Source organism: Spermophilus citellus (assembly GCF_964194105.1).
Source record: "Spermophilus citellus genome assembly, chromosome: 10".
Taxonomy (NCBI): domain Eukaryota; kingdom Metazoa; phylum Chordata; class Mammalia; order Rodentia; family Sciuridae; genus Spermophilus; species Spermophilus citellus.
In genome coordinates, this window is record NC_138197.1 from 14,259,230 (window position 1) to 14,286,216 (window position 26,987).

Here is a 26,987-nt window from a genome sequence, read left to right on the forward strand (position 1 = left end):
AAAAATTCAAACTGTTAATGGAAATGAACGCTTCAACATAGAAGAACGAAATTTGGGGAACCAAGTCGCCTACGTGTACTGATCATTACCTGAAAGTATCATCCAGTTTGGGTGAAAAAATATTTGCTGAGATTTCTGGAGATTCGTAACTTTTGGAAGCTTGGCAACCTTTTTCCATGAAAGTGTTTCTCGCCAGTCACTGCTTAGGGCTACATCAAGAGGAAACAGAATATAGAGATAGAACGTGAAACTACTTTACTTTGTCAAGTTTCATGAAGCTAGCACAAACCGTGTTGGATTTAGAGTTCCAAATTCATCTATCAATATAGGAGAAAACAGAGTGAAACCTAAAAATTCAAAGTTTTACTGGAAATGAACGCTTCAACATGGAAGAACGACATTTGGGGAACCAAGTCGCCTTCGTGTACTGATCATTACCTGAAAGTATCATCCAGTTTGGGTGAAAATATATTTGCTGAGATTTCTGAGATTCGTAGTTTTTGGAAGCTTGGCAACCCCTCTCCATGAAAGTGGTTCTCGCCAGTCACTGCTTAGGGCTACATCAAGAGGAAACAAAACATAGAGATAGAACGTGAAACTACTTTACTGTATCAAGTTTCAAGAAGCTAGCACAAACCGTGTTGGATTTAGAGTTCCAAATACATGTATCAATATAGGAGAAAACAGAGTGAAACCTAAAAATTCAAACTGTTACTGGAAATGAACGCTTCAACATAGAAGAACGAACTTTGGGGAACCAAGTCGCCTTAGTGTACTGATCATTACCTGAAAGTATCATCCAGTTTGGGTGAAAAAATGTTTGCTGAGATTTCTGGAGATTCGTAATTTTTGGAAGCTTGGAAACCCCTTTCCATGAAAGTGTTTCTCGCCAGTCACTGCTTAGGGCTACATCAAGAGGAAACAGAATATAGAGATAGAACGTGAAACTACTTTACTTTGTCAAGTTTCATGAAGCTAGCACAAACCGTGTTGGATTTAGAGTTCCAAATACATCTATCAATATAGGAGAAAACAGAGTGAAACCTAAAAATTCAAACTGTTACTGGAAATGAACGCTTCAACATAGAAGAACGAAATTTGGGGAACCAAGTCGCCTTAGTGTACTGATCATTACCTGAAAGTATCATCCAGTTTGGGTGAAAAAATATTTGCTGAGATTTTTGGAGATTCGTAATTTTTTAAGCTTGGCAACCCCTCTCCATGAAAGTGGTTCTCGCCAGTCACTGCTTAGGGCTACAGCAAGAGGAAACAAAACATAGAGATAGAACGTGAAACTACTTTACTGTATCAAGTTTCAAGAAGCTAGCACAAACCGTGTTGGATTTAGAGTTCCAAATACATGTATCAATATAGGAGAAAAGAGAGTGAAACCTAAAAATTCAAACTGTTACTGGAAATGAACGCTTCAACATAGAAGAACGACATTTGGGGAACCAAGTCGCCTTAGTGTACTGATCATTACCTGAAAGTATCATCCAGTTTGGGTGAAAAAATATTTGCTGAGATTTCTGGAGATTCGTAATTTTTGGAAGCTTGGAAACCCCTTTCCATGAAAGTGTTTCTCGCCAGTCACTGCTTAGGGCTACATCAAGAGGAAACAAAACCTAGAGATAGAACGTGAAACTACTTTACTGTGTCAAGTTTCAAGAAGCTAGCACAAACCGTGTTGGATTTAGAGTTCCAAATACATCTATCAATATAGGAGAAAACAGAGTGAAACCTAAAAATTCAAACTGTTAATGGAAATGAACGCTTCAACATAGAAGAACGAAATTTGGGGAACCAAGTCGCCTACGTGTACTGATCATTACCTGAAAGTATCAACCAGTTTGGGTGAAAAAATATTTGCTGAGATTTCTGGAGATTCGTAACTTTTGGAAGCTTGGCAACCTTTTTCCATGAAAGTGTTTCTCACCAGTCACTGCTTAGGGCTACATCAAGAGGAAACAGAATATAGAGATAGAACGTGAAACTACTTTACTTTGTCAAGTTTCATGAAGCTAGCACAAACCGTGTTGGATTTAGTGTTCCAAATACATCTATCAATATAGGAGAAAACAGAGTGAAACCTAAAAATTCAAAGTGTTACTGGAAATGAACGCTTCAACATAGAAGAACGACATTTGGGGAACCAAGTCGCCTTCGTGTACTGATCATTACCTGAAAGTATCATCCAGTTTGGGTGAAAAAATATTTGCTGAGATTTCTGGAGATTCGTAATTTTTGGAAGCTTGGCAACCCCTTTCCATGAAAGTGTTTCTCGCCAGTCACTGCTTAGGGCTACATCAAGAGGAAACAAAACATTGAGATAGAACGTGAAAGTACTTTACTTTGTCAAGTTTCATGAAGCTAGCACAAACCGTGTTGGATTTAGAGTTCCAAATACATGTATCAATATAGGAGAAAACAGAGTGAAACCTAAAAATTCAAACTGTTACTGGAAATGAACGCTTCAACATAGAAGAACGAAATTTGGGGAACCAAGTCGCCTTCGTGTACTGATCATTACCTGAAAGTATCATCCAGTTTGGGTGAAAAAATATTTGCTGAGATTTCTGGAGATTCGTAACTTTTGGAAGCTTGGCAACCCCTTTCCATGAAAGTGTTTCTCGCCAGTCACTGCTTAGGGCTACATCAAGAGGAAACAGAATATAGAGATAGAACGTGAAACTACATTACTTTGTCAAGTTTCATGAAGCTAGCACAAACCGTTTTGGATTTAGAGTTCCAAATACATCTATCAATATAGGAGAAAACAGAGTGAAACCTAAAAATTCAAACTGTTACAGGAAATGAACGCTTCAACATAGAAGAACGACATTTGGGGAACCAAGTCGCCTTAGTGTACTGATCATTACCTGAAAGTATCATCCAGTTTGGGTGAAAAAATATTTGCTGAGATTTCTGGAGATTCGTAATTTTTGGAAGCTTGGCAACCCCTTTCCATTAAAGTGTTTCTCGCCAGTCACTGCTTAGGGCTACATCAAGAGGAAACAAAACATAGAGAGAGAACTTGAAACTACTTTACTGTGTCAAGTTTCAAGAAGCTAGCACAAACCGTGTTGGATTTAGAGTTCCAAATACATCTATCAATATAGGAGAAAACAGAGTGAAACCTAAAAATTCAAACTGTTACTGGAAATGAACGCTTCAACATAGAAGAACGAAATTTGGGGAACCAAGTCGCCTTAGTGTACTGATCATTACCTGAAAGTATCATCCAGTTTGGGTGAAAAAATATTTGCTGAGATTTTTGGAGATTCGTAATTTTTTAAGCTTGGCAACCCCTCTCCATGAAAGTGGTTCTCGCCAGTCACTGCTTAGGGCTACAGCAAGAGGAAACAAAACATAGAGATAGAACGTGAAACTACTTTACTGTATCAAGTTTCAAGAAGCTAGCACAAACCGTGTTGGATTTAGAGTTCCAAATACATGTATCAATATAGGAGAAAAGAGAGTGAAACCTAAAAATTCAAACTGTTACTGGAAATGAACGCTTCAACATAGAAGAACGACATTTGGGGAACCAAGTCGCCTTAGTGTACTGATCATTACCTGAAAGTATCATCCAGTTTGGGTGAAAAAATATTTGCTGAGATTTCTGGAGATTCGTAACTTTTGGAAGCTTGGCAACCTTTTTCCATGAAAGTGTTTCTCGCCAGTCACTGCTTAGGGCTACATCAAGAGGAAACAGAATATAGAGATAGAACGTGAAACTACTTTACTTTGTCAAGTTTCATGAAGCTAGCACAAACCGTGTTGGATTTAGAGTTCCAAATTCATCTATCAATATAGGAGAAAACAGAGTGAAACCTAAAAATTCAAAGTGTTACTGGAAATGAACGCTTCAACATGGAAGAACGACATTTGGGGAACCAAGTCGCCTTCGTGTACTGATCATTACCTGAAAGTATCATCCAGTTTGGGTGAAAATATATTTGCTGAGATTTCTGAGATTCGTAGTTTTTGGAAGCTTGGCAACCCCTCTCCATGAAAGTGGTTCTCGCCAGTCACTGCTTAGGGCTACATCAAGAGGAAACAAAACATAGAGATAGAACGTGAAACTACTTTACTGTATCAAGTTTCAAGAAGCTAGCACAAACCGTGTTGGATTTAGAGTTCCAAATACATGTATCAATATAGGAGAAAACAGAGTGAAACCTAAAAATTCAAACTGTTACTGGAAATGAACGCTTCAACATAGAAGAACGAACTTTGGGGAACCAAGTCGCCTTAGTGTACTGATCATTACCTGAAAGTATCATCCAGTTTGGGTGAAAAAATGTTTGCTGAGATTTCTGGAGATTCGTAATTTTTGGAAGCTTGGCAACCCCTTTCCATGAAAGTGTTTCTCGCCAGTCACTGCTTAGGGCTACAGCAAGAGGAAACAAAACATAGAGAGAGAACTTGAAACTACTTTACTGTGTCAAGTTTCAAGAAGCTAGCACAAACCGTGTTGGATTTAGAGTTCCAAATACATGTATCAATATAGGAGAAAACAGTGAAACCTAAAAATTCAAACTGTTACAGGAAGTGAACGCTTCAACATAGAAGAACGAAATTTGGGGAACCAAGTCGCCTTCGTGTACTGATCATTACCTGAAAGTATCATCCAGTTTGGGTGAAAAAATATTTGCTGAGATTTCTGGAGATTCGTAACTTTTGGAAACTTGGCAACCTTTTTCCATGAAAGTGTTTCTCGCCAGTCACTGCTTAGGGCTACATCAAGAGGAAACAGAATATAGAGATAGAACGTGAAACTACTTTACTTTGTCAAGTTTCATGAAGCTAGCACAAACCGTGTTGGATTTAGAGTTCCAAATACATCTATCAATATAGGAGAAAACAGAGTGAAACCTAAAAATTCAAACTGTTACTGGAAATGAACGCTTCAACATAGAAGAACGAAATTTGGGGAACCAAGTCGCCTTAGTGTACTGATCATTACCTGAAAGTATCATCCAGTTTGGGTGAAAAAATATTTGCTGAGATTTCTGGAGATTCGTAATTTTTGGAAGCTTGGCAACCCCTCTCCATGAAAGTGGTTCTCGCCAGTCACTGCTTAGGGCTACAGCAAGAGGAAACAAAACATAGAGATAGAACGTGAAACTACTTTACTGTGTCAAGTTTCAAGAAGCTAGCACAAACCGTGTTGGATTTAGAGTTCCAAATACATCTATCAATATAGGAGAAAACAGAGTGAAACCTAAAAATTCAAACTGTTAATGGAAATGAACGCTTCAACATAGAAGAACGAAATTTGGGGAACCAAGTCGCCTTAGTGTACTGATCATTACCTGAAAGTATCATCCAGTTTGGGTGAAAAAATATTTGCTGAGATTTCTGGAGATTCGTAATTTTTGGAAGCTTGGCAACCCCTCTCCATGAAAGTGGTTCTCGCCAGTCACTGCTTAGGGCTACATCAAGATGAAACAAAACCTAGAGATAGAACGTGAAACTACTTTACTGTGTCAAGTTTCAAGAAGCTAGCACAAACCGTGTTGGATTTAGAGTTCCAAATACATCTATCAATATAGGAGAAAACAGAGTGAAACCTAAAAATTCAAACTGTTAATGGAAATGAACGCTTCAACATAGAAGAACGAAATTTGGGGAACCAAGTCGCCTACGTGTACTGATCATTACCTGAAAGTATCATCCAGTTTGGGTGAAAAAATATTTGCTGAGATTTCTGGAGATTCGTAACTTTTGGAAGCTTGGCAACCTTTTTCCATGAAAGTGTTTCTCGCCAGTCACTGCTTAGGGCTACATCAAGAGGAAACAGAATATAGAGATAGAACGTGAAACTACTTTACTTTGTCAAGTTTCATGAAGCTAGCACAAACCGTGTTGGATTTAGAGTTCCAAATTCATCTATCAATATAGGAGAAAACAGAGTGAAACCTAAAAATTCAAAGTGTTACTGGAAATGAACGCTTCAACATGGAAGAACGACATTTGGGGAACCAAGTCGCCTTCGTGTACTGATCATTACCTGAAAGTATCATCCAGTTTGGGTGAAAATATATTTGCTGAGATTTCTGAGATTCGTAGTTTTTGGAAGCTTGGCAACCCCTCTCCATGAAAGTGGTTCTCGCCAGTCACTGCTTAGGGCTACATCAAGAGGAAACAAAACATAGAGATAGAACGTGAAACTACTTTACTGTATCAAGTTTCAAGAAGCTAGCACAAACCGTGTTGGATTTAGAGTTCCAAATACATGTATCAATATAGGAGAAAACAGAGTGAAACCTAAAAATTCAAACTGTTACTGGAAATGAACGCTTCAACATAGAAGAACGAACTTTGGGGAACCAAGTCGCCTTAGTGTACTGATCATTACCTGAAAGTATCATCCAGTTTGGGTGAAAAAATGTTTGCTGAGATTTCTGGAGATTCGTAATTTTTGGAAGCTTGGCAACCCCTTTCCATGAAAGTGTTTCTCGCCAGTCACTGCTTAGGGCTACAGCAAGAGGAAACAAAACATAGAGAGAGAACTTGAAACTACTTTACTGTGTCAAGTTTCAAGAAGCTAGCACAAACCGTGTTGGATTTAGAGTTCCAAATACATGTATCAATATAGGAGAAAACAGTGAAACCTAAAAATTCAAACTGTTACAGGAAGTGAACGCTTCAACATAGAAGAACGAAATTTGGGGAACCAAGTCGCCTTCGTGTACTGATCATTACCTGAAAGTATCATCCAGTTTGGGTGAAAAAATATTTGCTGAGATTTCTGGAGATTCGTAACTTTTGGAAACTTGGCAACCTTTTTCCATGAAAGTGTTTCTCGCCAGTCACTGCTTAGGGCTACATCAAGAGGAAACAGAATATAGAGATAGAACGTGAAACTACTTTACTTTGTCAAGTTTCATGAAGCTAGCACAAACCGTGTTGGATTTAGAGTTCCAAATACATCTATCAATATAGGAGAAAACAGAGTGAAACCTAAAAATTCAAACTGTTACTGGAAATGAACGCTTCAACATAGAAGAACGAAATTTGGGGAACCAAGTCGCCTTAGTGTACTGATCATTACCTGAAAGTATCATCCAGTTTGGGTGAAAAAATATTTGCTGAGATTTCTGGAGATTCGTAATTTTTGGAAGCTTGGCAACCCCTCTCCATGAAAGTGGTTCTCGCCAGTCACTGCTTAGGGCTACAGCAAGAGGAAACAAAACATAGAGATAGAACGTGAAACTACTTTACTGTATCAAGTTTCAAGAAGCTAGCACAAACCGTGTTGGATTTAGAGTTCCAAATACATCTATCAATATAGGAGAAAACAGAGTGAAACCTAAAAATTCAAACTGTTACTGGAAATGAACGCTTCAACATAGAAGAACGAAATTTGGGGAACCAAGTCGCCTTAGTGTACTGATCATTACCTGAAAGTATCATCCAGTTTGGGTGAAAAAATATTTGCTGAGATTTTTGGAGATTCGTAATTTTTGGAAGCTTGGCAACCCCTCTCCATGAAAGTGGTTCTCGCCAGTCACTGCTTAGGGCTACAGCAAGAGGAAACAAAACATAGAAATAGAACGTGAAACTACTTTACTGTATCAAGTTTCAAGAAGCTAGCACAAACCGTGTTGGATTTAGAGTTCCAAATACATGTATCAATATAGGAGAAAACAGAGTGAAACCTAAAAATTCAAACTGTTACTGGAAATGAACGCTTCAACATAGAAGAACGACATTTGGGGAACCAAGTCGCCTTAGTGTACTGATCATTACCTGAAAGTATCATCCAGTTTGGGTGAAAAAATATTTGCTGTGATTTCTGGAGATTCGTAACTTTGGGAAGCTTGGCAACCTTTTTCTATGAAAGTGTTTCTCACCAGTCACTGCTTAGGGCTACATCAAGAGGAAACAGAATATAGAGATAGAACGTGAAACTACTTTACTTTGTCAAGTTTCATGAAGCTAGCACAAACCGTGTTGGATTTAGAGTTCCAAATACATCTATCAATATAGGAGAAAACAGAGTGAAACCTAAAAATTCAAAGTGTTACTGGAAATGAACGCTTCAACATAGAAGAACGACATTTGGGGAACCAAGTCGCCTTCGTGTACTGATCATTACCTGAAAGTATCATCCAGTTTGGGTGAAAAAATTATTTGCTGAGATTTCTGGAGATTCGTAATTTTTGGAAGCTTGGCAACCCCTCTCCATGAAAGTGGTTCTCGCCAGTCACTGCTTAGGGCTACATGAAGAGGAAACAAAAGCTAGAGACAGAACGTGAAACTACTTTACTGTGTCAAGTTTCAAGAAGCTAGCACAAACCGTGTTGGATTTAGAGTTCCAAATACATGTATCAATATAGGAGAAAACAGAGTGAAAACTAAAAATTCAAACTGTTACTGGAAATGAACGCTTCAACATAGAAGAACGAACTTTGGGGAACCAAGTCGCCTTAGTGTACTGATCATTACCTGAAAGTATCATCCAGTTTGGGTGAAAAAATATTTGCTGAGATTTCTGGAGATTCGTAATTTTTGGAAGCTTGGCAACCCCTTTCCATGAAAGTGTTTCTCGCCAGTCACTGCTTAGGGCTACATCAACAGGAAACAAAACATAGAGATAGAACGTGAAAGTACTTTACTGTGTCAAGTTTCAAGAAGCTAGCACAAACCGTGTTGGATTTAGAGTTCCAAATACATGTATCAATATAGGAGAAAACAGAGTGAAACCTAAAAATTCAAACTGTTACTGGAAATGAACGCTTCAACATAGAAGAACGAACTTTGGGGAACCAAGTCGCCTTAGTGTACTGATCATTACCTGAAAGTATCATCCAGTTTGGGTGAAAAAATATTTGCTGAGATTTCTGGAGATTCGTAATTTTTGGAAGCTTGGCAACCCCTTTCCATGAAAGTGTTTCTCGCCAGTCACTGCTTAGGGCTACATCAAGAGGAAACAAAACCTAGAGATAGAACGTGAAACTACTTTACTGTGTCAAGTTTCAAGAAGCTAGCACAAACCGTGTTGGATTTAGAGTTCCAAATACATGTATCAATATAGGAGAAAACAGAGTGAAACCTAAAAATTCAAACTGTTACAGGAAATGAACACTTCAACATAGAAGAACGACATTTGGGGAACCAAGTCGCCTTCGTGTACTGATCATTACCTGAAAGTATCATCCAGTTTGGGTGAAAAAATATTTGCTGAGATTTCTGGAGATTCGTAACTTTTGGAAGCTTGGCAACCTTTTTCCATGAAAGTGTTTCTCACCAGTCATTGCTTAGGGCTACATCAAGAGGAAACAGAATATAGAGATAGAACGTGAAACTACTTTACTGTGTCAAGTTTCATGAAGCTAGCACAAACCGTGTTGGATTTAGAGTTCCAAATACATCTATCAATATAGGAGAAAACAGAGTGAAACCTAAAAATTCAAAGTGTTACTGGAAATGAACGCTTCAACATAGAAGAACGACATTTGGGGAACCAAGTCGCCTTCGTGTACTGATCATTACCTGAAAGTATCATCCAGTTTGGGTGAAAAAATATTTGCTGAGATTTCTAGAGATTCGTAATTTTTGGAAGCTTGGCAACCCCTCTCCATGAAAGTGGTTCTCGCCAGTCACTGCTTAGGGCTACAGCAAGAGGAAACAAAACATAGAGATAGAACGTGAAACTACTTTACTGTATCAAGTTTCAAGAAGCTAGCACAAACCCTGTTGGATTTAGAGTTCCAAATACATGTATCAATATAGGAGAAAACAGAGTGAAACCTAAAAATTGAAACTGTTACTGGAAATGAACGCTTCAACATAGAAGAACGAACTTTGGGGAACCAAGTCGCCTTAGTGTACTGATCATTACCTGAAAGTATCATCCAGTTTGGGTGAAAAAATATTTGCTGAGATTTCTGGAGATTCGTAATTTTTGGAAGCTTGGCAACCCCTTTCCATGAAAGTGTTTCTCGCCAGTCACTGCTTAGGGCTACATCAAGAGGAAACAAAACATAGAGATAGAACGTGAAACTACTTTACTGTGTCAAGTTTCAAGAAGCTAGCACAACCGTGTTGGATTTAGAGTTCCAAATACATGTATCAATATAGGAGAAAACAGTGAAACCTAAAAATTCAAACTGTTACAGGAAATGAACGCTTCAAAATAGAAGAACGAACATTGGGGAACCAAGTCGCCTTAGTGTACTGATCATTACCTGAAAGTATCATCCAGTTTGGGTGAAAAAATATTTGCTGAGATTTCTGGAGATTCGTAATTTTTGGAAGCTTGGCAACCCCTTTCCATGAAAGTGGTTCTCGCCAGTCACTGCTTAGGGCTACAGCAAGAGGAAACAAAACATAGAGATAGAACGTGAAACTACTTTACTGTATCAAGTTTCAAGAAGCTAGCACAAACCGTGTTGGATTTAGAGTTCCAAATACATGTATCAATATAGGAGAAAACAGAGTGAAACCTAAAAATTCAAACAGTTAATGGAAATGAACGCTTCAACATAGAAGATCGAAATTTGGGGAACCAAGTCGCCTTAGTGTACTGATCATTACCTGAAAGTATCATCCAGTTTGGGTGAAAAAATATTTGCTGAGATTTCTGGAGATTCGTAATTTTTGGAAGCTTGGCAACCCCTTTCCATGAAAGTGTTTCTCGCCAGTCACTGCTTAGGGCTACATGAAGAGGAAACAAAAGCTAGAGACACAACGTGAAACTAATTTACTGTGTCAAGTTTCAAGAAGCTAGCACAAACCGTGTTGGATTTAGAGTTCCAAATACATCTATCAATATAGGAGAAAACAGAGTGAAACCTAAAAATTCAAACTGTTACAGGAAATGAACGCTTCAACATAGAAGAACGACATTTGGGGAACCAAGTCGCCTTAGTGTACTGATCATTACCTGAAAGTATCATCCAGTTTGGGTGAAAAAATATTTGCTGAGATTTCTGGAGATTCGTAACTTTTGGAAGCTTGGCAACCTTTTTCCATGAAAGTGTTTCTCACCAGTCACTGCTCAGGGCTACATCAAGAGGAAAAAGAATATAGAGATAGAACGTGAAACTACTTTACTTTGTCAAGTTTCATGAAGCTAGCACAAACCGTGTTGTATTTAGAGTTCCAAATACATCTATCAATATAGGAGAAAACAGAGTGAAACCTAAAAATTCAAAGTGTTACTGGAAATGAACGCTTCAACACAGAAGAACGACATTTGGGGAACCAAGTCGCCTTCGTGTACTGATCATTACCTGAAAGTATCATCCAGTTTGGGTGAAAAAATATTTGCTGAGATTTCTGGAGATTCGTAATTTTTGGAAGCTTGGCAACCCCTCTCCATGAAAGTGGTTCTCGCCAGTCACTGCTTAGGGCTACATCAAGAGGAAACAAAACATAGAGATAGAACGTGAAACTACTTTACTGTATCAAGTTTCAAGAAGCGAGCACAAACCGTGTTGGATTTAGAGTTCCAAATACATGTATCAATATAGGAGAAAACAGACTGAAACCTAAAAATTCAAACTGTTACTGGAAATGAACGCTTCAACATAGAAGAACGAACTTTGGGGAACCAAGTCGCCTTAGTGTACTGATCATTACCTGAAAGTATCATCCAGTTTGGGTGAAAAAATATTTGCTGAGATTTCTGGAGATTCGTAATTTTTGGAAGCTTGGCAACCCCTTTCCATGAAAGTGTTTCTCGCCAGTCACTGCTTCGGGCTACATCAAGAGGAAACAAAAGCTAGAGATAGAACGTGAAACTACTTTACTGTGTCAAGTTTCAAGAAGCTAGCACAAACCGTGTTGGATTTAGAGTTCCAAATACATCTATCAATATAGGAGAAAACAGAGTGAAACCTAAAAATTCAAACTGTTACAGGAAATGAACGCTTCAACATAGAAGAACGACATTTGGGGAACCAAGTCGCCTTAGTGTACTGATCATTACCTGAAAGTATCATCCAGTTTGGGTGAAAAAATATTTGCTGAGATTTCTGGAGATTCGTAACTTTTGGAAGCTTGGCAACCTTTTTCCATGAAAGTGTTTCTCACCAGTCACTGCTTAGGGCTACATCAAGAGGAAACAGAATATAGAGATATAACGTGAAACTACTTTACTTTGTCACGTTTCATGAAGCTAGCACAAACCGTGTTGGATTTAGAGTTCCAAATACATCTATCAATATAGGAGAAAACAGAGTGAAACCTAAAAATTCAAAGTGTTACTGGAAATGAACGCTTCAACATAGAAGAACGACATTTGGGGAACCAAGTCGCCTTCGTGTACTGATCATTACCTGAAAGTATCATCCAGTTTGGGTGAAAAAATATTTGCTGAGATTTCTGGAGATTCGTAATTTTTGGAAGCTTGGCAACCCCTCTCCATGAAAGTGGTTCTCGCCAGTCACTGCTTAGGGCTACAGCAAGAGGAAACAAAACATAGAGATAGAACGTGAAACTACTTTACTGTATCAAGTTTCAAGAAGCTAGCACAAACCGTTTTGGATTTAGAGTTCCAAATACATGTATCAATATAGGAGAAAACAGAGTGAAACCTAAAAATTCAAACTGTTACTGGAAATGAACTCTTCAACATAGAAGAACGAACTTTGGGGAACCAAGTCGCCTTAGTGTACTGATCATTACCTGAAAGTATCATCCAGTTTGGGTGAAAAAATATTTGCTGAGATTTCTGGAGATTCGCAATTTTTGGAAGCTTGGCAACCCCTTTCCATGTAAGTGTTTCTCGCCAGTCACTGCTTAGGGCTACATCAAGAGGAAACAAAACATAGAGATAGAACTTGAAACTACTTTACTGTGTCAAGTTTCAAGAAGCTAGCACAACCGTGTTGGATTTAGAGTTCCAAATACATGTATCAATATAGGAGAAAACAGAGTGAAACCTAAAAATTCAAACTGTTACAGGAAATGAACGCTTCAAAATAGAAGAACGAACTTTGGGGAACCAAGTCGCCTTAGTGTACTGATCATTACCTGAAAGTATCATCCAGTTTGGGTGAAAAAATATTTGCTGAGATTTCTGGAGATTCGTAATTTTTGGAAGCTTGGCAACCCCTTTCCATGAAAGTGTTTCTCGCCAGTCACTGCTTAGGGCTACAGCAAGAGGAAACAAAACATAGAGATAGAACGTGAAACTACTTTACTGTATCAAGTTTCAAGAAGCTAGCACAAACCGTGTTGGATTTAGAGTTCCAAATACATGTATCAATATAGGAGAAAACAGAGTGAAACCTAAAAATTCAAACAGTTAATGGAAATGAACGCTTCAACATAGAAGAACGAAATTTGGGGAACCAAGTCGCCTTAGTGTACTGATCATTACCTGAAAGTATCATCCAGTTTGGGTGAAAAAATATTTGCTGAGATTTCTGGAGATTCGTAATTTTTGGAAGCTTGGCAACCCCTTTCCATGAAAGTGTTTCTCGCCAGTCACTGCTTAGGGCTACATGAAGAGGAAACAAAAGCTAGAGATAGAACGTGAAACTAATTTACTTTGTCAAGTTTCATGAAGCTAGCACAAACCGTGTTGGATTTAGAGTTCCAAATACATCTATCAATATAGGAGAAAACAGAGTGAAACCTAAAAATTCAAAGTGTTACTGGAAATGAACGCTTCAACATAGAAGAACGACATTTGGGGAACCAAGTCGCCTTCGTGTACTGATCATTACCTGAAAGTATCATCCAGTTTGGGTGAAAAAATATTTGCTGAGATTTCTAGAGATTCGTAATTTTTGGAAGCTTGGCAACCCCTCTCCATGAAAGTGGTTCTCGCCAGTCACTGCTTAGGGCTACAGCAAGAGGAAACAAAACATAGAGATAGAACGTGAAACTACTTTACTGTATCAAGTTTCAAGAAGCTAGCACAAACCCTGTTGGATTTAGAGTTCCAAATACATGTATCAATATAGGAGAAAACAGAGTGAAACCTAAAAATTCAAACAGTTACTGGAAATGAACGCTTCAACATAGAAGAACGAACTTTGGGGAACCAAGTCGCCTTAGTGTACTGATCATTACCTGAAAGTATCATCCAGTTTGGGTGAAAAAATATTTGCTGAGATTTCTGGAGATTCGTAATTTTTGGAAGCTTGGCAACCCCTTTCCATGAAAGTGTTTCTCGCCAGTCACTGCTTAGGGCTACATCAAGAGGAAACAAAACATAGAGATAGAACGTGAAACTACTTTACTGTGTCAAGTTTCAAGAAGCTAGCACAACCGTGTTGGATTTAGAGTTCCAAATACATGTATCAATATAGGAGAAAACAGTGAAACCTAAAAATTCAAACTGTTACAGGAAATGAACGCTTCAAAATAGAAGAACGAACATTGGGGAACCAAGTCGCCTTAGTGTACTGATCATTACCTGAAAGTATCATCCAGTTTGGGTGAAAAAATATTTGCTGAGATTTCTGGAGATTCGTAATTTTTGGAAGCTTGGCAACCCCTTTCCATGAAAGTGGTTCTCGCCAGTCACTGCTTAGGGCTACAGCAAGAGGAAACAAAACATAGAGATAGAACGTGAAACTACTTTACTGTATCAAGTTTCAAGAAGCTAGCACAAACCGTGTTGGATTTAGAGTTCCAAATACATGTATCAATATAGGAGAAAACAGAGTGAAACCTAAAAATTCAAACAGTTAATGGAAATGAACGCTTCAACATAGAAGATCGAAATTTGGGGAACCAAGTCGCCTTAGTGTACTGATCATTACCTGAAAGTATCATCCAGTTTGGGTGAAAAAATATTTGCTGAGATTTCTGGAGATTCGTAATTTTTGGAAGCTTGGCAACCCCTTTCCATGAAAGTGTTTCTCGCCAGTCACTGCTTAGGGCTACATGAAGAGGAAACAAAAGCTAGAGACAGAACGTGAAACTAATTTACTGTGTCAAGTTTCAAGAAGCTAGCACAAACCGTGTTGGATTTAGAGTTCCAAATACATCTATCAATATAGGAGAAAACAGAGTGAAACCTAAAAATTCAAACTGTTACAGGAAATGAACGCTTCAACATAGAAGAACGACATTTAGGGAACCAAGTCGCCTTAGTGTACTGATCATTACCTGAAAGTATCATCCAGTTTGGGTGAAAAAATATTTGCTGAGATTTCTGCAGATTCGTAATTTTTGGAAGCTTGGCAACCTTTTTCCATGAAAGTGTTTCTCACCAGTCACTGCTTAGGGCTACATCAAGAGGAAAAAGAATATAGAGATAGAACGTGAAACTACTTTACTTTGTCAAGTTTCATGAAGCTAGCACAAACCGTGTTGTATTTAGAGTTCCAAATACATCTATCAATATAGGAGAAAACAGAGTGAAACCTAAAAATTCAAAGTGTTACTGGAAATGAACGCTTCAACACAGAAGAACGACATTTGGGGAACCAAGTCGCCTTCGTGTACTGATCATTACCTGAAAGTATCATCCAGTTTGGGTGAAAAAATATTTGCTGAGATTTCTGGAGATTCGTAATTTTTGGAAGCTTGGCAACCCCTCTCCATGAAAGTGGTTCTCGCCAGTCACTGCTTAGGGCTACATCAAGAGGAAACAAAACATAGAGATAGAACGTGAAACTACTTTACTGTATCAAGTTTCAAGAAGCGAGCACAAACCGTGTTGGATTTAGAGTTCCAAATACATGTATCAATATAGGAGAAAACAGAGTGAAACCTAAAAATTCAAACTGTTACTGGAAATGAACGCTTCAACATAGAAGAACGAACTTTGGGGAACCAAGTCGCCTTAGTGTACTGATCATTACCTGAAAGTATCATCCAGTTTGGGTGAAAAAATATTTGCTGAGATTTCTGGAGATTCGTAATTTTTGGAAGCTTGGCAACCCCTTTCCATGAAAGTGTTTCTCGCCAGTCACTGCTTCGGGCTACATCAAGAGGAAACAAAAGCTAGAGATAGAACGTGAAACTACTTTACTGTGTCAAGTTTCAAGAAGCTAGCACAAACCGTGTTGGATTTAGAGTTCCAAATACATCTATCAATATAGGAGAAAACAGAGTGAAACCTAAAAATTCAAACTGTTACAGGAAATGAACGCTTCAACATAGAAGAACGACATTTGGGGAACCAAGTCGCCTTAGTGTACTGATCATTACCTGAAAGTATCATCCAGTTTGGGTGAAAAAATATTTGCTGAGATTTCTGGAGATTCGTAACTTTTGGAAGCTTGGCAACCTTTTTCCATGAAAGTGTTTCTCACCAGTCACTGCTTAGGGCTACATCAAGAGGAAACAGAATATAGAGATATAACGTGAAACTACTTTACTTTGTCACGTTTCATGAAGCTAGCACAAACCGTGTTGGATTTAGAGTTCCAAATACATCTATCAATATAGGAGAAAACAGAGTGAAACCTAAAAATTCAAAGTGTTACTGGAAATGAACGCTTCAACATAGAAGAACGACATTTGGGGAACCAAGTCGCCTTCGTGTACTGATCATTACCTGAAAGTATCATCCAGTTTGGGTGAAAAAATATTTGCTGAGATTTCTGGAGATTCGTAATTTTTGGAAGCTTGGCAACCCCTCTCCATGAAAGTGGTTCTCGCCAGTCACTGCTTAGGGCTACAGCAAGAGGAAACAAAACATAGAGATAGAACGTGAAACTACTTTACTGTATCAAGTTTCAAGAAGCTAGCACAAACCGTTTTGGATTTAGAGTTCCAAATACATGTATCAATATAGGAGAAAACAGAGTGAAACCTAAAAATTCAAACTGTTACTGGAAATGAACTCTTCAACATAGAAGAACGAACTTTGGGGAACCAAGTCGCCTTAGTGTACTGATCATTACCTGAAAGTATCATCCAGTTTGGGTGAAAAAATATTTGCTGAGATTTCTGGAGATTCGCAATTTTTGGAAGCTTGGCAACCCCTTTCCATGTAAGTGTTTCTCGCCAGTCACTGCTTAGGGCTACATCAAGAGGAAACAAAACATAGAGATAGAACTTGAAACTACTTTACTGTGTCAAGTTTCAAGAAGCTAGCACAAACCGTGTTGGATTTAGAGTTCCAAATACATGTATCAATATAGGAGAAAACAGAGTGAAACCTAAAAATTCAAACTGTTACAGGAAATGAACGCTTCAAAATAGAAGAACGAACTTTGGGGAACCAAGTCGCCTTAGTGTACTGATCATTACCTGAAAGTATCATCCAGTTTGGGTGAAAAAATATTTGCTGAGATTTCTGGAGATTCGTAATTTTTGGAAGCTTGGCAACCCCTTTCCATGAAAGTGTTTCTCGCCAGTCACTGCTTAGGGCTACAGCAAGAGGAAACAAAACATAGAGATAGAACGTGAAACTACTTTACTGCATCAAGTTTCAAGAAGCTAGCACAAACCGTGTTGGATTTAGAGTTCCAAATACATGTATCAATATAGGAGAAAACAGAGTGAAACCTAAAAATTCAAACAGTTAATGGAAATGAACGCTTCAACATAGAAGAACGAAATTTGGGGAACCAAGTCGCCTTAGTGTACTGATCATTACCTGAAAGTATCATCCAGTTTGGGTGAAAAAATATTTGCTGAGATTTCTGGAGATTCGTAATTTTTGGAAGCTTGGCAACCCCTTTCCATGAAAGTGTTTCTCGCCAGTCACTGCTTAGGGCTACATGAAGAGGAAACAAAAGCTAGAGATAGAACGTGAAACTAATTTACTTTGTCAAGTTTCATGAAGCTAGCACAAACCGTGTTGGATTTAGAGTTCCAAATACATCTATCAATATAGGAGAAAACAGAGTGAAACCTAAAAATTCAAACTGTTACTGGAAATGAACGCTTCAACATAGAAGAACGACATTTGGGGAACCAAGTCGCCTTCGTGTACTGATCATTACCTGAAAGTATCATCCAGTTTGGGTGAAAAAATATTTGCTGAGATTTCTGGAGATTCGTAATTTTTGGAAGCTTGGCAACCCCTCTCCATGAAAGTGGTTCTCGCCAGTCACTGCTTAGGGCTACATCAAGAGGAAACAAAACATAGAGATAGAACGTGAAATTACTTTACTGTATCAAGTTTCAAGAAGCGAGCACAAACCGTGTTGGATTTAGAGTTCCAAATACATGTATCAATATAGGAGAAAACAGAGTGAAACCTAAAAATTCAAACTGTTACTGGAAATGAACGCTTCAACATAGAAGAACGAACTTTGGGGAACCAAGTCGCCTTCGTGTACTGATCATTACCTGAAAGTATCATCCAGTTTGGGTGAAAAAATATTTGCTGAGATTTCTGGAGATTCGTAATTTTTGGAAGCTTGGCAACCCCTCTCCATGAAAGTGGTTCTCGCCAGTCACTGCTTAGGGCTACATCAAGAGGAAACAAAACATAGAGATAGAACGTGAAACTACTTTACTGTATCAAGTTTCAAGAAGCGAGCACAAACCGTGTTGGATTTAGAGTTCCAAATACATGTATCAATATAGGAGAAAACAGAGTGAAACCTAAAAATTCAAACTGTTACTGGAAATGAACGCTTCAACATAGAAGAACGAACTTTGGGGAACCAAGTCGCCTTAGTGTACTGATCATTACCTGAAAGTATCATCCAGTTTGGGTGAAAAAATATTTGCTGAGATTTCTGGAGATTCGTAATTTTTGGAAGCTTGGCAACCCCTTTCCATGAAAGTGTTTCTCGCCAGTCACTGCTTAGGGCTACATCAAGAGGAAACAAAAGCTAGAGATAGAACGTGAAACTACTTTACTGTGTCAAGTTTCAAGAAGCTAGCACAAACCGTGTTGGATTTAGAGTTCCAAATACATCTACCAATATAGGAGAAAACAGAGTGAAACCTAAAAATTCAAACTGTTACAGGAAATGAACGCTTCAACATAGAAGAACGACATTTGGGGAACCAAGTCGCCTTAGTGTACTGATCATTACCTGAATGTATCATCCAGTTTGGGTGAAAAAATATTTGCTGAGATTTCTGGAGATTCGTAACTTTTGGAAGCTTGGCAACCTTTTTCCATGAAAGTGTTTCTCACCAGTCACTGCTTAGGGCTACATCAAGAGGAAACAGAATATAGAGATATAACGTGAAACTACTTTACTTTGTCAAGTTTCATGAAGCTAGCACAAACCGTGTTGGATTTAGAGTTCCAAATACATCTATCAATATAGGAGAAAACAGAGTGAAACCTAAAAATTCAAAGTGTTACTGGAAATGAACGCTTCAACATAGAAGAACGACATTTGGGGAACCAAGTCGCCTTCGTGTACTGATCATTACCTGAAAGTATCATCCAGTTTGGGTGAAAAAATATTTGCTGAGATTTCTGGAGATTCGTAATTTTTGGAAGCTTGGCAACCCCTCTCCATGAAAGTGGTTCTCGCCAGTCACTGCTTAGGGCTACAGCAAGAGGAAACAAAACATAGAGATAGAACGTGAAACTACTTTACTGTATCAAGTTTCAAGAAGCTAGCACAAACCGTTTTGGATTTAGAGTTCCAAATACATGTATCAATATAGGAGAAAACAGAGTGAAACCTAAAAATTCAAACTGTTACTGGAAATGAACTCTTCAACATAGAAGAACGACATTTGGGGAACCAAGTCGCCTTAGTGTACTGATCATTACCTGAAAGTATCATCCAGTTTGGGTGAAAAAATATTTGCTGAGATTTCTGGAGATTCGTAACTTTTGGAAGCTTGGCAACCTTTTTCCATGAAAGTGTTTCTCACCAGTCACTGCTTAGGGCTACATCAAGAGGAAACAGAATATAGAGATATAACGTGAAACTACTTTACTTTGTCAAGTTTCATGAAGCTAGCACAAACCGTGTTGGATTTAGAGTTCCAAATACATCTATCAATATAGGAGAAAACAGAGTGAAACCTAAAAATTCAAAGTGTTACTGGAAATGAACGCTTCAACATAGAAGAACGACATTTGGGGAACCAAGTCGCCTTCGTGTACTGATCATTACCTGAAAGTATCATCCAGTTTGGGTGAAAAAATATTTGCTGAGATTTCTGGAGATTCGTAATTTTTGGAAGCTTGGCAACCCCTCTCCATGAAAGTGGTTCTCGCCAGTCACTGCTTAGGGCTACAGCAAGAGGAAACAAAACATAGAGATAGAACGTGAAACTACTTTACTGTATCAAGTTTCAAGAAGCTAGCACAAACCGTTTTGGATTTAGAGTTCCAAATACATGTATCAATATAGGAGAAAACAGAGTGAAACCTAAAAATTCAAACTGTTACTGGAAATGAACTCTTCAACATAGAAGAACGAACTTTGGGGAACCAAGTCGCCTTAGTGTACTGATCATTACCTGAAAGTATCATCCAGTTTGGGTGAAAAAATATTTGCTGAGATTTCTGGAGATTCGCAATTTTTGGAAGCTTGGCAACCCCTTTCCATGTAAGTGTTTCTCGCCAGTCACTGCTTAGGGCTACATCAAGAGGAAACAAAACATAGAGATAGAACTTGAAACTACTTTACTGTGTCAAGTTTCAAGAAGCTAGCACAACCGTGTTGGATTTAGAGTTCCAAATACATGTATCAATATAGGAGAAAACAGAGTGAAACCTAAAAATTCAAACTGTTACAGGAAATGAACGCTTCAAAATAGAAGAACGAACTTTGGGGAACCAAGTCGCCTTAGTGTACTGATCATTACCTGAAAGTATCATCCAGTTTGGGTGAAAAAATATTTGCTGAGATTTCTGGAGATTCGTAATTTTTGGAAGCTTGGCAACCCCTTTCCATGAAAGTGTTTCTCGCCAGTCACTGCTTAGGGCTACAGCAAGAGGAAACAAAACATAGAGATAGAACGTGAAACTACTTTACTGTATCAAGTTTCAAGAAGCTAGCACAAACCGTGTTGGATTTAGAGTTCCAAATACATGTATCAATATAGGAGAAAACAGAGTGAAACTTAAAAATTCAAACAGTTAATGGAAATGAACTCTTCAACATAGAAGAACGACATTTGGGGAACCAAGTCGCCTTAGTGTACTGATCATTACCTGAAAGTATCATCCAGTTTGGGTGAAAAAATATTTGCTGAGATTTCTGGAGATTCGTAATTTTTGGAAGCTTGGCAACCCCTTTCCATGAAAGTGTTTCTCGCCAGTCACTGCTTAGGGCTACAGCAAGAGGAAACAAAACATAGAGATAGAACGTGAAACTACTTTACTGTATCAAGTTTCAAGAAGCTAGCACAAACCGTTTTGGATTTAGAGTTCCAAATACATGTATCAATATAGGAGAAAACAGAGTGAAACCTAAAAATTCAAACTGTTACTGGAAATGAACTCTTCAACATAGAAGAACGACATTTGGGGAACCAAGTCGCCTTAGTGTACTGATCATTACCTGAAAGTATCATCCAGTTTGGGTGAAAAAATATTTGCTGAGATTTCTGGAGATTCGTAACTTTTGGAAGCTTGGCAACCTTTTTCCATGAAAGTGTTTCTCACCAGTCACTGCTTAGGGCTACATCAAGAGGAAACAGAATATAGAGATATAACGTGAAACTACTTTACTTTGTCAAGTTTCATGAAGCTAGCACAAACCGTGTTGGATTTAGAGTTCCAAATACATCTATCAATATAGGAGAAAACAGAGTGAAACCTAAAAATTCAAAGTGTTACTGGAAATGAACGCTTCAACATAGAAGAACGACATTTGGGGAACCAAGTCGCCTTCGTGTACTGATCATTACCTGAAAGTATCATCCAGTTTGGGTGAAAAAATATTTGCTGAGATTTCTGGAGATTCGTAATTTTTGGAAGCTTGGCAACCCCTCTCCATGAAAGTGGTTCTCGCCAGTCACTGCTTAGGGCTACAGCAAGAGGAAACAAAACATAGAGATAGAACGTGAAACTACTTTACTGTATCAAGTTTCAAGAAGCTAGCACAAACCGTTTTGGATTTAGAGTTCCAAATACATGTATCAATATAGGAGAAAACAGAGTGAAACCTAAAAATTCAAACTGTTACTGGAAATGAACTCTTCAACATAGAAGAACGAACTTTGGGGAACCAAGTCGCCTTAGTGTACTGATCATTACCTGAAAGTATCATCCAGTTTGGGTGAAAAAATATTTGCTGAGATTTCTGGAGATTCGCAATTTTTGGAAGCTTGGCAACCCCTTTCCATGTAAGTGTTTCTCGCCAGTCACTGCTTAGGGCTACATCAAGAGGAAACAAAACATAGAGATAGAACTTGAAACTACTTTACTGTGTCAAGTTTCAAGAAGCTAGCACAACCGTGTTGGATTTAGAGTTCCAAATACATGTATCAATATAGGAGAAAACAGAGTGAAACCTAAAAATTCAAACTGTTACAGGAAATGAACGCTTCAAAATAGAAGAACGAACTTTGGGGAACCAAGTCGCCTTAGTGTACTGATCATTACCTGAAAGTATCATCCAGTTTGGGTGAAAAAATATTTGCTGAGATTTCTGGAGATTCGTAATTTTTGGAAGCTTGGCAACCCCTTTCCATGAAAGTGTTTCTCGCCAGTCACTGCTTAGGGCTACAGCAAGAGGAAACAAAACATAGAGATAGAACGTGAAACTACTTTACTGTATCAAGTTTCAAGAAGCTAGCACAAACCGTGTTGGATTTAGAGTTCCAAATACATGTATCAATATAGGAGAAAACAGAGTGAAACTTAAAAATTCAAACAGTTAATGGAAATGAACGCTTCAACATAGAAGAACGAAATTTGGGGAACCAAGTCGCCTTAGTGTACTGATCATTACCTGAAAGTATCATCCAGTTTGGGTGAAAAAATATTTGCTGAGATTTCTGGAGATTCGTAATTTTTGGAAGCTTGGCAACCCCTTTCCATGAAAGTGTTTCTCGCCAGTCACTGCTTAGGGCTACATGAAGAGGAAACAAAAGCTAGAGATAGAACGTGAAACTAATTTACTTTGTCAAGTTTCATGAAGCGAGCACAAACCGTGTTGGATTTAGAGTTCCAAATACATCTATCAATATAGGAGAAAACAGAGTGAAACCTAAAAATTCAAACTGTTACTGGAAATGAACGCTTCAACATAGAAGAACGACATTTGGGGAACCAAGTCGCCTTCGTGTACTGATCATTACCTGAAAGTATCATCCAGTTTGGGTGAAAAAATATTTGCTGAGATTGCTGGAGATTCGTAATTTTTGGAAGCTTGGCAACCCCTCTCCATGAAAGTGGTTCTCGCCAGTCACTGCTTAGGGCTACATCAAGAGGAAACAAAACATAGAAATAGAACGTGAAACTACTTTACTGTATCAAGTTTCAAGAAGCGAGCACAAACCGTGTTGGATTTAGAGTTCCAAATACATGTATCAATATAGGAGAAAACAGAGTGAAACCTAAAAATTCAAACTGTTACTGGAAATGAACGCTTCAACATAGAAGAACGAACTTTGGGGAACCAAGTCGCCTTCGTGTACTGATGATTACCTGAAAGTATCATCCAGTTTGGGTGAAAAAATATTTGCTGAGATTTCTGGAGATTCGTAATTTTTGGAAGCTTGGCAACCCCTCTCCATGAAAGTGGTTCTCGCCAGTCACTGCTTAGGGCTACATCAAGAGGAAACAAAACATAGAGATAGAACGTGAAACTACTTTACTGTATCAAGTTTCAAGAAGCGAGCACAAACCGTGTTGGATTTAGAGTTCCAAATACATGTATCAATATAGGAGAAAACAGAGTGAAACCTAAAAATTCAAACTGTTACTGGAAATGAACGCTTCAACATAGAAGAACGAACTTTGGGGAACCAAGTCGCCTTAGTGTACTGATCATTACCTGAAAGTATCATCCAGTTTGGGTGAAAAAATATTTGCTGAGATTTCTGGAGATTCGTAATTTTTGGAAGCTTGGCAACCCCTTTCCATGAAAGTGTTTCTCGCCAGTCACTGCTTAGGGCTACATCAAGAGGAAACAAAAGCTAGAGATAGAACGTGAAACTACTTTACTGTGTCAAGTTTCAAGAAGCTAGCACAAACCGTGTTGGATTTAGAGTTCCAAATACATCTACCAATATAGGAGAAAACAGAGTGAAACCTAAAAATTCAAACTGTTACAGGAAATGAACGCTTCAACATAGAAGAACGACATTTGGGGAACCAAGTCGCCTTAGTGTACTGATCATTACCTGAAAGTATCATCCAGTTTGGGTGAAAAAATATTTGCTGAGATTTCTGGAGATTCGTAACTTTTGGAAGCTTGGCAACCTTTTTCCATGAAAGTGTTTCTCACCAGTCACTGCTTAGGGCTACATCAAGAGGAAACAGAATATAGAGATATAACGTGAAACTACTTTACTTTGTCAAGTTTCATGAAGCTAGCACAAACCGTGTTGGATTTAGAGTTCCAAATACATCTATCAATATAGGAGAAAACAGAGTGAAACCTAAAAATTCAAAGTGTTACTGGAAATGAACGCTTCAACACAGAAGAACGACATTTGGGGAACCAAGTCGCCTTCGTGTACTGATCATTACCTGAAAGTATCATCCAGTTTGGGTGAAAAAATATTTGCTGAGATTTCTGGAGATTCGTAATTTTTGGAAGCTTGGCAACCCCTTTCCATGAAAGTGTTTCTCGCCAGTCACTGCTTAGGGCTACATCAAGAGGAAACAAAAGCTAGAGATAGAACGTGAAACTACTTTACTGTGTCAAGTTTCAAGAAGCTAGCACAAACCGTGTTGGATTTAGAGTTCCAAATACATGTATCAATATAGGAGAAAACAGAGTGAAACCTAAAAATTCAAACTGTTACAGGAAATGAACGCTTCAACATAGAAGAACGACATTTGGGGAACCAAGTCGCCTTAGTGTACTGATCATTACCTGAAAGTATCATCCAGTTTGGGTGAAAAAATATTTGCTGAGATTTCTGGAGATTCGTAACTTTTGGAAGCTTGGCAACCTTTTTCCATGAAAGTGTTTCTCACCAGTCACTGCTTAGGGCTACATCAAGAGGAAACAGAATATAGAGATAGAACGTGAAACTACTTTACTTTGTCAAGTTTCATGAAGCTAGCACAAACCGTGTTGGATTTAGAGTTCCAAATACATCTATCAATATAGGAGAAAACAGAGTGAAACCTAAAAATTCAAAGTGTTACTGGAAATGAACGCTTCAACATAGAAGAACGACATTTGGGGAACCAAGTCGCCTTCGTGTACTGATCATTACCTGAAAGTATCATCCAGTTTGGGTGAAAAAATATTTGCTGAGATTTCTGGAGATTCGTAATTTTTGGAAGCTTGGCAACCCCTCTCCATGAAAGTGGTTCTCGCCAGTCACTGCTTAGGGCTACATCAAGAGGAAACAAAACATAGAGATAGAACGTGAAACTACTTTACTGTATCAAGTTTCAAGAAGCGAGCACAAACCGTGTTGGATTTAGAGTTCCAAATACATGTATCAATATAGGAGAAAACAGAGTGAAACCTAAAAATTCAAACTGTTACTGGAAATGAACGCTTCAACATAGAAGAACGAACTTTGGGGAACCAAGTCGCCTTAGTGTACTGATCATTACCTGAAAGTATCATCCAGTTTGGGTGAAAAAATATTTGCTGAGATTTCTGGAGATTCGTAATTTTTGGAAGCTTGGCAACCCCTTTCCATGAAAGTGTTTCTCGCCAGTCACTGCTTAGGGCTACATCAAGAGGAAACAAAAGCTAGAGATAGAACGTGAAACTACTTTACTGTGTCAAGTTTCAAGAAGCTAGCACAAACCGTGTTGGATTTAGAGTTCCAAATATATCTATCAATATAGGAGAAAACAGAGTGAAACCTAAAAATTCAAACTGTTACAGGAAATGAACGCTTCAACATAGAAGAACGACATTTGGGGAACCAAGTCGCCTTAGTGTACTGATCATTACCTGAAAGTATCATCCAGTTTGGGTGAAAAAATATTTGCTGAGATTTCTGGAGATTCGTAACTTTTGGAAGCTTGGCAACCTTTTTCCATGAAAGTGTTTCTCACCAGTCACTGCTTAGGGCTACATCAAGAGGAAACAGAATATAGAGATAGAACGTGAAACTAATTACTTTGTCAAGTTTCATGAAGCTAGCACAAACCGTGTTGGATTTAGAGTTCCAAATACATCTATCAATATAGGAGAAAACAGAGTGAAACCTAAAAATTCAAAGTGTTACTGGAAATGAACGCTTCAACATAGAAGAACGAACTTTGGGGAACCAAGTCGCCTTCGTGTACTGATCATTACCTGAAAGTATCATCCAGTTTGGGTGAAAAAATATTTGCTGAGATTTCTGGAGATTCGTAATTTTTGGAAGCTTGGCAACCCCTCTCCATGAAAGTGGTTCTCGCCAGTCACTGCTTAGGGCTACAGCAAGAGGAAACAAAACATAGAGATAGAACGTGAAACTACTTTACTGTATCAAGTTTCAAGAAGCTAGCACAAACCGTTTTGGATTTAGAGTTCCAAATACATGTATCAATATAGGAGAAAACAGAGTGAAACCTAAAAATTCAAACTGTTACTGGAAATGAACGCTTCAACATAGAAGAACGAACTTTGGGGAACCAAGTCGCCTTAGTGTACTGATCATTACCTGAAAGTATCATCCAGTTTGGGTGAAAAAATATTTGCTGAGATTTCTGGAGATTCATAATTTTTGGAAGCTTGGCAACCCCTTTCCATGTAAGTGTTTCTCGCCAGTCACTGCTTAGGGCTACATCAAGAGGAAACAAAACATAGAGATAGAACGTGAAACTACTTTACTGTGTCAAGTTTCAAGAAGCTAGCACAAACCGTGTTGGATTTAGAGTTCCAAATACATGTATCAATATAGGAGAAAACAGAGTGAAACCTAAAAATTCAAACTGTTACAGGAAATGAACGCTTCAAAATAGAAGAACGAACTTTGGGGAACCAAGTCGCCTTAGTGTACTGATCATTACCTGAAAGTATCATCCAGTTTGGGTGAAAAAATATTTGCTGAGA